The 11460-nt window shown below is 48.1% G+C and overlaps 1 non-coding gene across 1 annotated transcript; it reads right to left on the reverse strand.

The window, feature by feature from the left end:
* Nucleotides 1–428: 428 nt before the first annotated feature.
* Nucleotides 429–594, reverse strand: LOC135025092 (U1 spliceosomal RNA). Its single transcript, XR_010221898.1, has one exon. It is a non-coding gene; the product is annotated as a U1 spliceosomal RNA (small nuclear RNA).
* Nucleotides 595–11460: the final 10866 nt, after the last annotated feature.

Consider the following 11460-nt stretch of genomic DNA (forward strand, 5'->3'; position numbering starts at 1 on the left):
TGCATACGGTGATGTCATCCAAGCAGTGGGCCAAAGTTGGCTGGAACCCTCATCTGCATATGAAAAGAGAAAAGGGGCGCTTGGATGACCCCTAGTTCGCATTGAACACCCCCCACCCTCCTTTGGTGTGGGGCTCATGTTGGCCATGCCCCAGCCCCTGAAGCATTCAAGCTGATTTCTTGCTGCAGCTGGGCACTGTAACAGCTCCAGAGCTGCTCTGTAAGGCAAATAAAAGGGTGTGGGCCCTGCAACACCACCTGTAGTTCGCATTGTGCGTTGGAAGGCACAAAGTAAGCAGACGGGAGAAGTCAGGATAGTGCGCAAGGGCATAGAAGGGAGGGGCTCAAGAAAAGAGAAGTGGAAACAGACAGCAAACTAGGCTGGAGAGAGACCTGAGACAATGAGATCTAAATTATACCAGAGCCAACCAGGGGAAAGCACAAATGCAGTCCCCCCCCCTACCACAAATTATGCAGTCGAGATTCCCACATTTGGGGAAATCACAGAGGTCAGCATACCCAGAATGCAATGAATGAACCTCACCCTGGGAAAACAATCTTCATGACCATGGTATCACCTAAGCAAAATAAGTATGATTTGAGATAGGGCTGGGGAGGGCCGCTGCTCAGGCACACCTCCGTCAAGTAAAGGAGATTCAACTGAGGCAGCACAAGGGAACTCTCATCTGGGGACAACAACTGCAGGGAGAACACATTTTCAGACGAATGTGTGAGGGCAGAAGGCTGCCTAATACTGAAGCACCCCCCAAACAACAAACCAAATGCAACAACTAGTGCAAGCATTCCTGGGGGAAGGCCTGCAGCAGATGGATTCGCATATGGTGATGTCATCCAAGCAATGGGTATAGTTGGCTGCAACCCTCGTCTGCATATGAAAAGAGAAAATGGTCACGCAGGGCATGGCGGCCTTTGTGGGGTTGCGCTTGGATGACCCCTAGATCGCTTTATACACCCCCATCAGTGTGGGGCTCATGTTGGCCATGCCCCAGCCCCTGAAGCATTCAAGCTGATTTCTTGCAGCAGCTGGACCCAGTAACAGCTCCAGAGTTGCTCTACAAGACAAGCAAAAGGGTGTGAGCCATGCAGCACCACCTGTAGTTTGCATACACACATATATAGGACATCATCTCTTATATGCCCCAGGGGCAATAAAATAGTATCCTTATCTAGGGTATCCGTCCATGCCGCTACAGCACTACACATACACACCCAGGCCGACGCAATTGCCGGTCTGAGTAAGGTACCTGAATGTGTATAAATGGACTTCAGGGTAATCTCCTGTTTGCGGTCAGCAGACTCTTTGAGGGTAGCCGTATCCTGGGACGGGAGGGCTAACTTCTTGGATAAGCGTGTTAATGCTTTGTCCACCCAAGGGGAGGATTCCCATCGTAACCTATCCGTTGATGGGAAAGGATACGCCATAAGAATCCTTTTGGAAATCTGCAGGAGATTCCCAAGCTTTTTCACATAACTCGTTCAGCTCGTGTGAGGGGAAAAGGTTACCTCAGGCTTCTTTCCCTTGTACATATGTACCCTCTTGTCAGGGATAGGGGGCTCCTCTGTGATGTGCAAAACATCTTTTATTGCCATAATCATATATCAAATGTATTTTGCCAATTTTGGCTGTAACTTTGCATCATCGTAATCGACACTGGAGTCAGAATCCGTGCCGGTATCTGTGTCAACAATCTGGATAGTGGGCACTTATGAGACCCTGACAGTCCCTGCGACATAGGATCAGGCATGGGTTGAGACCCTGACTGTCCCAAATCTTCAGCCTTGTCTAATCTTTTGTGCAATGAGTTTACACTAGCAATTAAAACATTCCACATATCCATCCAATCAGGTGTCGGCGGAGACACCACATTCATTTGCTCCCGCTCCTCTCTAATATAGCCTTCTTCCTCAGACATGTCGACACACGCGTACCGACACACCACACACACAGGGAATGCTTTTACTGAAGACATTTCCCCCACAAGGCCCTTTGGCAGAGCTGGCCCTAACCAATATGATGCCCTAGGCAAGATTTTGCCTGGTGCCCCATAGCACCACCGCTGGTTCCGCCTCTGACCTTGCACCTCTTTCCCAGCACCATCAAACCTCACCCATAACAGTACTTATTTTGGTGTTTGTACCCCCTATATTTTAAACAGGAACAGTTCGCACATTTGGCGCACAGTCCAAAAAGGGGTGTGTTTTTGCTGGCAATGGGCATGTCCACACAATAGTACCCCCAATTAAAATTCCGCCACACAGTACTGCAATTTTATTCACATTTGATCACGTGATAGTGTCCATAATTCACATTACATCCCACAGTAGTATCACTTTACCTTATAAACGTTACTTCGTACAGTAGTGCTCCTTATTCACATTACATCACACTGAATTGCTCCTTATTTACATTACACCACACACTATTGCTCTTTATTCACATTAGACAACACAGTAAATGCCCTTTCTATACGCAACGCTACATATTAGAGCACCTTATACACATAATGCCACACATTAGTAATGCATTTATACACATAATTCCACACAGTAATGCCCCTTACACATATGAGACACATCATTAATGTCCTTATAAACATAATGCGTCTTACACATTATGACAACCTTTATTAATGCCCTTTTACACATAATGGCCCTCATTCCGAGTTGTTAGCTCGCAAGCTGCTTTTAGCAGCATTGCACACGCTAAGCCGCCGACTACTGGGAGTGAATCTTAGCTTATCAAAATTGCGAACGAAAGATTAGCAGAATTGCGAATAGACACTTCTTAGCAGTTTCTGAGTAGCTCCAGACTTACTCGACAACTGTGATCAGTTCAGTCAGTTTCGTTCCTGGTTTGACGTCACAAACACACCCAGCGTTCGCCCAGACACTCCCCCGTTTCTTCAGACACTCCCGCGTTTTACCCAGAAACGGCAGCGTTTTTTCACACACACCCATAAAACGGCCAGTATCCGCCCAGAAACACCCACTTCCTGTCAATCACACTACGATCAGCAGAACAAAGAAAAAACCTCGTAATGCCGTGAGTAAAATACCTAACTGCATAGCAAATTTACTTTGCGCAGTCGCAGAGCGAACATTGCGCATGCGCAATTAGCGGAAAATCGCTGCGATGCGAAGAAAATTACAGAGCGAACAACTCGGAATGACCACCCTTGCGCATGCGCAATTAGCGGAAAATCGCTGCGATGCGAAGAAAATTACCGAGCGAACAACTCGGAATGACCACCAATGTCCCTTACACATATGCCGCACATTATTAATGCCCTTATACACATAATGACACACATAGTGCCCCTTACACATATGTTGCACATTATTAATGCATTTTTACATGACACACATAATGCTCCTTACTCATATTCCGAACACTACTGCACAATCAACCCACTCACATGCACACAGCACTCACACTGCCACTAACACTGTGACCTCTGCCTCTGCTTGGATACAGATGTGTCCTCATAAATCTTGCCTCAATGCTAACGTTGGGGCACCTTTTTTTTATTAAAATGCATCTTATTTGCATTGCTATGTTGTTAGGATGCACACGCAGCTTCTGCTGATTAAAATGATATGCAGCACGCCTATATACTGTGTGAGACTGTGGCTGTATCTGCATATGAAATGCTACACACAGAATATAGGCATGCCGCATATCATTTTAATCAGCAGAAGTTGCTGATGCCCCTAGGCATATCAGATGCCCTAGGCAATTGCCTAGTTTGCCTATGCCTATGGCCGGCTCTGCCCTTTGGAGAGACAGAGAGAGAGTATGCCAGCACATACCCCAGCGCTATATAACCCAGGAATAGCACAGTAACTTAATGTTTGCACAGTAGCGCTGCTGTATGTAATTTGCGCCAAATTATGTGCCCCCCCCCTCTCTTTTCAACCCTCTTGTCTACCGTGGTATAAGCAGGGGAGAGTCCGGGGAGCTTCCTCTCAGCTGTGCTGTGGAGAAAAAATGGCACTGGTGAGTGCTGAGGGAGAAGCCCCGCCCCCTCGGCGGCGGGCTTCTGTCCCGCTTAAACTGTACAATTGGCGGGGGCTCATACATATATACAGTGCCCAGCTGTATATATGTTATATTTCTGCCAAAAAGAGGTTTATATTGCAGCCCAGGGCGCCCCCCCTGCGCCCTGCACCCTTACAGTGACCGGAGTATGTGAGGTGTATGGGAGCAATGGCGCACAGCTGCAGTGCTGTGCGTTACCTCAATGAAGATCATGAAGTCCTCTGCCGCCTCTGAAGTCTTCTTTTCTTCTCATACTCACCCGGCTTCTATCTTCCGGCTCTGCGAGGGGGACGGCGGCGCGGCTCTGGGACGGACGGCGAGGGTGAGATCCTGCGTACCAATCCCTTTGGAGCTAATCCCTTTGGAGCTAATGGTGTCCAGTAGCTTAAGAAGCAGGACCTTGCAACTCGGAGAGTAGGGCTGCTTCTCTCCCCTCAGTCCCTCGATGCAGGGAGTCTGTTGCCAGCAGTGCTCCCTGAAAATTAAAAACCTAACAAAATACTTTGTCAGAAAGCTCAGGAGAGCTCCTGAAAAGCACCCAGTCTCCACTGGGCACAGTATCAAACTGAGGTATGGAGGAGGGGCATAGAGGGAGGAGCCAGTGCACACCCAGAACTAAAGTCTTTCTTAAAGTGCCCATGTCTCCTGCGGAGCCGTCTATCCCCATGGTCCTTACGGAGTCCCCAGCATCCTCTAGGACGTTAGAGAAAATAGGATTTTAATACCTACCGGTAAATCCTTTTCTCTTAGTCCGTAGAGGATGCTGGGCACCCGTCCCAGTGCGTACTGTGTCTGCAGTTATTAAATGGCCCTTAACTCCAGAACATTTATGTGGAGACAACTTTCCCGACTTGACCATCTTCCTTGGACGTTTTCCCCCTGTGTGACTGCTCCCCAGCCTCGGAGGGTTGCATCCATGGTCCCTAGGATCCAGTCCTGGATCCCGAACCTTCGCCCCTCTAGGAGGTGAGAACTGTGCAGCCACCAATGGAGTGAGATTCTGGTCTTGGAAGACAGGATTATCCTCCGGTGCGTGTGTAGGTGGGATCCGGACCACTTGTCCAACAGGTCCCACTGGAACACTCTGGCATGGAACCAGCCAAACTGAATGGGCTCGTAGGCCGCAACCATCTTACCCAGCAACCAAATGCATTGATGGATTAACACTCTTGCTGGTTTCAGAATTTGTTTGACCAGACTCTGGATCTCCAGAGCCTTTCCACTGGAAGAAAACCTCTTCTGTGTCCAGTATCACTCCCAAAAACAACAACCGCGTCATTGGGACCAACTGCGATTTTGGCAAGTTTAGGAGCCAACTATGTTGTTGAAGAACTGTCAGGGAGAGTGCAATGTTTTGCACTAACTGGTCCCTGGATTTCGCCTTTATCAAAAGATCATCCAAGTACGGGATAATTGTTACTCCTTGCTTGCGATCACCCTGGTGAAAATCCTCGGAGCCGTGGACAGACCAAACGGCAATGTCTGAAATTGGTAATGACAATACTGAATTGCAAACCTCAGGTAGCTTGATGCAGAGGCTAAATGGGAACATGTAAGTAGGCATCCTTTATGTCTACCAAAACCATGAAATCTCCTTCCTCCGGACTGGAGATCACTGCACTGAGAGATTCCATCTTGAAATTTAATTTCCTTAGGTAGAAATTGAGGGATTTCAGATTGGTCTGACTGAGCTGTCCGGCTTAGGGACCACGAAGAGGCTTGAATAAAAACCTTCTCCCTGCTGACTAAAGCCGATTTGAACAATCGGTCAGGGGGAACGTCTTGAAACCCCAGTTTGTACCCTTGGGACACTATTTGTAAAACACACGAGTCCAGGTCCGAATGAATCCAGAACTGACTGAAGAGTTTTAGACGTGCCCCCACTGGTGCGGGCTCCTGCAAGAGAGCCCAAGCGTCATGCGGTGGATTTGGCAGAAGCAGAGGATGATCTCTGCTCCTGCGATCTTGAAGAGGATGCAGACCTCTTCCCTCTTCTCCTTCCTCTACCTGCAAAGAAAGGGGAATCTTAACTTCTTGCATATCTATTGGGCCGAAATGACTGCATCAGATAATGATGCGTCTTCATCCGTTGGGAGGGAACATAGGGCAAGAAGGTTGACTTACCTGCGGGAGCTGCCGAGATCAAATTAACTAGGCAGTCACCAAACAACGCTTCACCTTCATAGGGAAGAGACTCCCTTTCTTCTTGGAGTCAGCATCAGCATTCTCTTGGTGAATCCACAATGCCCTCCTATCCGAGACTGCCATGAAATTGGCCCGTGAACTCAAGAGTCCTATATCCCTTGCAGTCTCACGTAAGTATGCTGCAGTGTCCTTGATATGATACAACGTAAGGAGTATCCCATCTCTCCAAGGTATCTATATCGGATGACAAGGTATTCGACCAATTCTTGAATACTACTACTCACCCATGCACATGTAATGGCAGGTCTAAGTAATGTACCCTTGGTTACATAACTAGAAATAATGTAGCTTCCTGCATACGATCCGCTGGATTTGTGACAGGGCCCCGTGCAGAACAGGGGGTGACTCCCACTTTATTCTGTCCGCGGCGGGAAATGAATAAACAACCAGAATCCTTTTGGGGATTTGAAACCATCTTGTCGAGCTGGCCCAGACTTTCTCAAACAGAGATGGAGGAACGTTACATCAGCTTTCATTATATATCTATATATACATACATATAGACCCCTTTGTCAGGAACAGCAGGGTCTTCAGTAATTTTAATATGTCCTTAATATCCACAATCATGTACTGAATGCTCCTTGCCAATATTGGATCTAATCAGGAAACATTATGGTCGACATAGGAATCAGTATCCGTGTCAGTATCAGTGTGTAGTAACTGGGCAAAATAACATTTTTGCGACCCCGCGGGGCCTGAGGGAAAAGAAACATAGCCATGAACATCACATCTATTCTCTACGTCTGTGTCTGGGACACAGATTTATCCAACCTTACTCTGATATTACTGAAACTTTTACCCAGTCAGTTATTGGTGGTGCCAACAGGGCCACCATCATATGTCTGCATTCCTAATATAGTTTCCTCTTGGGAAAAACATTCAGCCACCGACATGTTGACACACATGTACCAAGTACCCACAGACACATCGGCTTATGGGGGACAGACCGTCAGTAAATCTGTCAGAGGGACACAGAGGATTTTTCAGCTCACAATCCAGCGCCAAAAGTACACAGTCTGGGAAATAATAAACTCTATAGTGATAGACTTGTAATGCTCTAAAGATGTTCTGGTGAGGTGAGGAAGAAGCCCCGCTACTGTAATGGCGCATATCTGTCCCGCTCAGAAATAATTAATTACGCTAGCGGGGTAAGGACAGTGCCCAGGCACTAATGTCCACTTTTTCCAGCCTTTTGTGAGGAATTTATGCTGCCCAGGGTGCCCCCCCCCCGTGCCCTGCACCCTGCAGTGCCTGTGTTTGTGTGGGAGCATGGCGCGCAGCGTTCCGCTCGCTGCTCGGTACCTCAGAATGCCATCACTGGAGAAGAAGTTCACACCCTTTGAAAGTCTTAAAGTGCCCATGTCTCCTGCGGATCCCGTCTATACCCCATGGTTCTTAATGTGACCCCAGCATCATCTGTCTTCTGGCTCTGTAAGGGGGTGACGGCAGGCTGCGGGAGTGTGCATCTAGGCGTACCTAGCGAGCAGCACCCTCAGGAGCTAATGGTATCCTGTCAGCCTGAAGCAGAGCCATTGAACTCACTAGAAGTTGGTCATACTTCTCTCCCCTAAGTCCCACGAAGCAGGGAGACTGTTGCCAGCAGCCTCCCTGAAAATAAAAAAAACTAACAAGTCTTTTCAGAGAAACTCAGTAGAGCTCCCCTGTAGTGCATCCAGTATCACTGCGCACAATACTAAAACTGGAGTCTGGAGGAGGGGCATAGAGGGAGGAGACAGTTCACACCCTTTGAAAGTCTTAAAGTGCCCATGTCTCCTGCGGATCCCGTCTATACCCCATGGTTCTTAATGTGACCCCAGCATCATCTAGGACGTATGAGAAAACAAATAACGCACACATGAGGAGGAGAGAACTAAGGAAGCTATAAGGAGAAGAGGGGAGGGAGGGAGGGTTGAAAGGTAAGGTAGTAAAGGCATATTGGATAAACTACAACCTTATACATATTCATTAATGTACCAGTAGTTAGAAGTAGAAGAGCTCTAACAGAAACCACAAAGCTTATCTAAAGCCACACCACACTGGATATGCCCAATCTCATTTGATTTTTGAAGCAAAGCAGTATTGGACTTTGTTAATACATGGATGGGAGACTGCTTGGTAGTATCAGATTCTTTAGGTGTTTTTAAACTACCAACACCATTTTCTAGGTACATTTAATTTTTACATGTATTCTTTTATGTACCAGAAGTTAGAAGTAGAAGAGCTGTAATAAAAACCACCAGCTCATCTACAGCCACAGCACACTGGATTTGCCCAATCTCTCCTGATCATGGAAGCTGAGCAGTGTTGGTCCTGGTTTTAGTACTTGGATGGGAGACCACCAGGAAATACCAGGAGCTGTGTGTATTTTTACAATACTGACACCGTTCTCTTGATGCATTCCATTTTGAAACATTGGGGCAGATCTATTAAGCCTGGTGAACTGATAAAGTGCAAGGTGATAAAGTACCAGCCAGTCAGCTCCTAACTGTCATTTTTCAAACCCAGCCTGTGACATGGCAATTAGGAGCTGATTGGCTGGTACTTTATCACCATGCAAATTATCATTTCACCAGGTTTAATAAATCGTCCGCTTACTCATTTATGTACGAGTAGTTAGAAGTAGAAGAACTCTAACAGAAACCACTAAGCTCATCTACAGCCACACCACACTGTATATGCCCAATATCACCTGATTTTAGGCCTGGTTTGTTCTTGGATGTGAGACCACCTGGGAATACCAGGTGCTGTAGGTAGTTTTATACTACCAACACCGTTCTCTTGATGCATTCTATTTTGAAACGTATTCATTGATGTACCAGTAGTTAGAAGTAGAAGTTAGAAACAGCAAAAATCATCTACAGCCGCATCACACTGGATATGTCCAATCTCATCTGATGTTGGAAGCTAAGCAGTGTTGTGCCTGGTTAGTTTTTGGATTTCAGGTCCTGCCTTCTGGTTTGGCCACGGCACCTCGGAAATTCACCAAGGTCATGGCCGTGATGACGACCCTTCACCATCGGTGGACCAGGGAGGAATCTCTCCTCCCGATAAACATTCTGGAATTGCAGGCAGTGTTCAATTCATTGACACTGGCCCTGCCTCTAGTACAGAACAGGCCTGTTCAAGTACAATCGGACAACGCCACCACGGTAGTGTACACAAATCATCAAGGCGGCACTCGAAATTGCATAGCAAAGCTGGAAGTATCAAAAATCCTCAATTGGGTAGAACGTCATCTGCCAGCAATATCGGCAAGTGTTCATTCCCGGAGTCCTCAACTGGGAAGCGGATTTCCTCAGTCGTCAGGACGTTCACGCTGGAGAGTGGAGAGGCCGCAGCAGAAATGTCTGCACTGGTGTCAGTAGGTGACTGAGGCAGGGATGACTGGGAGATAGTGGGTGACTAAAGCATGTATGAGTGGGAGATAGTGGGTGACTGAGGCCGGGGTGACTGGGAGATAGTCAGTGACTAAGGCAGGGGTGATAGGGATATAGTGGATGACTGTGGCAGGGGTGACAGGGACAGTAGGAGACTGAGGCAGGAGTGACAGGGATAGTGGGTGACTGAGGCAGGGGTGATAGGGTGACAGTGGGTGACTGAGGCAGGGGTGACAGGGATAGTGGGTGACTGAGGCAGGGGTGATATGGAGATAGTGGTTGACTGAGGCAGGGGTGACAGAGATAGTGGGTGACTAAAGCAGTGGTGACTGGTATAGTGGGTGACTGAGGCAGGGGTCGCAGGTATAGTGGTTAACTGAGGCAGCGGTGACTGGGAGATAGTGGGTAACTGGGGCAGGGGTGACAGGGAAAGTGTGTGACTCAGGCAGGGGTGATAGGGAGATAGTGGGCAGCAGATCACTGCCTTGCTGACAGCAGCACATCCCTCCTTCACTGACAGCAGCACATCCCTGCCTCATTGACAGCAGCACATACCTGCCTCACTTATAGCAGCACATCCCTGCCTTACTGACAGCAGCAGATCACTGCCTCACTGACAGCAGCAGATCACTGCCTCACTGACAGCAGCAGATCACTGCTTCACTGACAGCAGCACATCCCTGCCTCACTGGCAGCAGCAGATCCCTGCCTCACTGGCAGCAGCAGTCCCTGCCTCACTGGCAGCAGCAGATCCCTGCCTTACTGACAGCTGTATATAGGGCCTAATTCAGACCTGATCTCTGCTGTGCATATTCACACAACAGGAGATCAGGTCTGAAGTGTGTGTGTGTGCTGGTGCCGCAGTGCACCGGCACATGCCAGAGATGCGATCAGCATCTCTGCCCAGTGAGCGCCTCTGCCAACACATACTTATCTTGCATATGAGATCTCTTGATCATAAAGATAGTTCTCACAGGGTGAGGTTCATCCATTACATTTTAAAGTAGGAAGGTACAAATTACATATTCAAATTACATATATGTGCTGGATTCAAATGTTTTCCCCCCTTCCTTTCTCAATTGTGCCCATCAGCAGCTATTCTAATGTTGCTGCCAATGGGTGTGACACATTCATTTCTTCTGTGGGGTACACTGGACTCCACAAGGATTCACATTGGGGTGTAGAGTAGGATCTTGATCTGAGGCACCAACAGGCTCAAAGCTTTTGACTGTTCCCAAGATGCTCAGCGCCCCCTGCTCTATAACCTCGCTTCCATGAACAGGGAGCTCAGTTTGTAGTTGGTGCCTTCAGTAGCAGGCCACTTAACAGGGGGCTGCCTCAGGCAGCCTATTCTTAGCTATTAATTTTGACAAGAAAAGAAGAACTTTTTTTATAAGAATCTACAAGGGCTGCAGCAGGCTAGGTCTAATAGACATCTTTACTGCAGCTCCATCACTCCCAGCGGCGCAGTATACTCCCGTGCCCTGGTTGCTGGGTCACTGCAGCGGAGGCTCCGGTTTCTTCCTAAGGTCAGTCACACACACACCGCCCTCCGGGATCACGAGGCCGCTGATGAAAGGGAGGTAAGGGGCTTCTGTGCCCACACTATACCGAGATCCAGCGTGGCTGTAGGGGGCGGGCCGTGTGCGCACTGGCGTGGACACTGATTACTGGGCAGCCGCTCCACTAGCCACCAGGGACAGTTAAGGAGCACAGCTCTGGGGGTTTTTCTCCTATATTAACCCCATTTTGTACTACCTGCAGTGCATTGTGATAGGTAATAGAGCCTGATTCAGGTTGGATTGTAATCGCAATAAGC

This window comes from Pseudophryne corroboree, unplaced genomic scaffold, assembly GCF_028390025.1.
Source record: "Pseudophryne corroboree isolate aPseCor3 unplaced genomic scaffold, aPseCor3.hap2 scaffold_412, whole genome shotgun sequence".
NCBI classification, from domain to species: Eukaryota; Metazoa; Chordata; class Amphibia; order Anura; family Myobatrachidae; genus Pseudophryne; species Pseudophryne corroboree.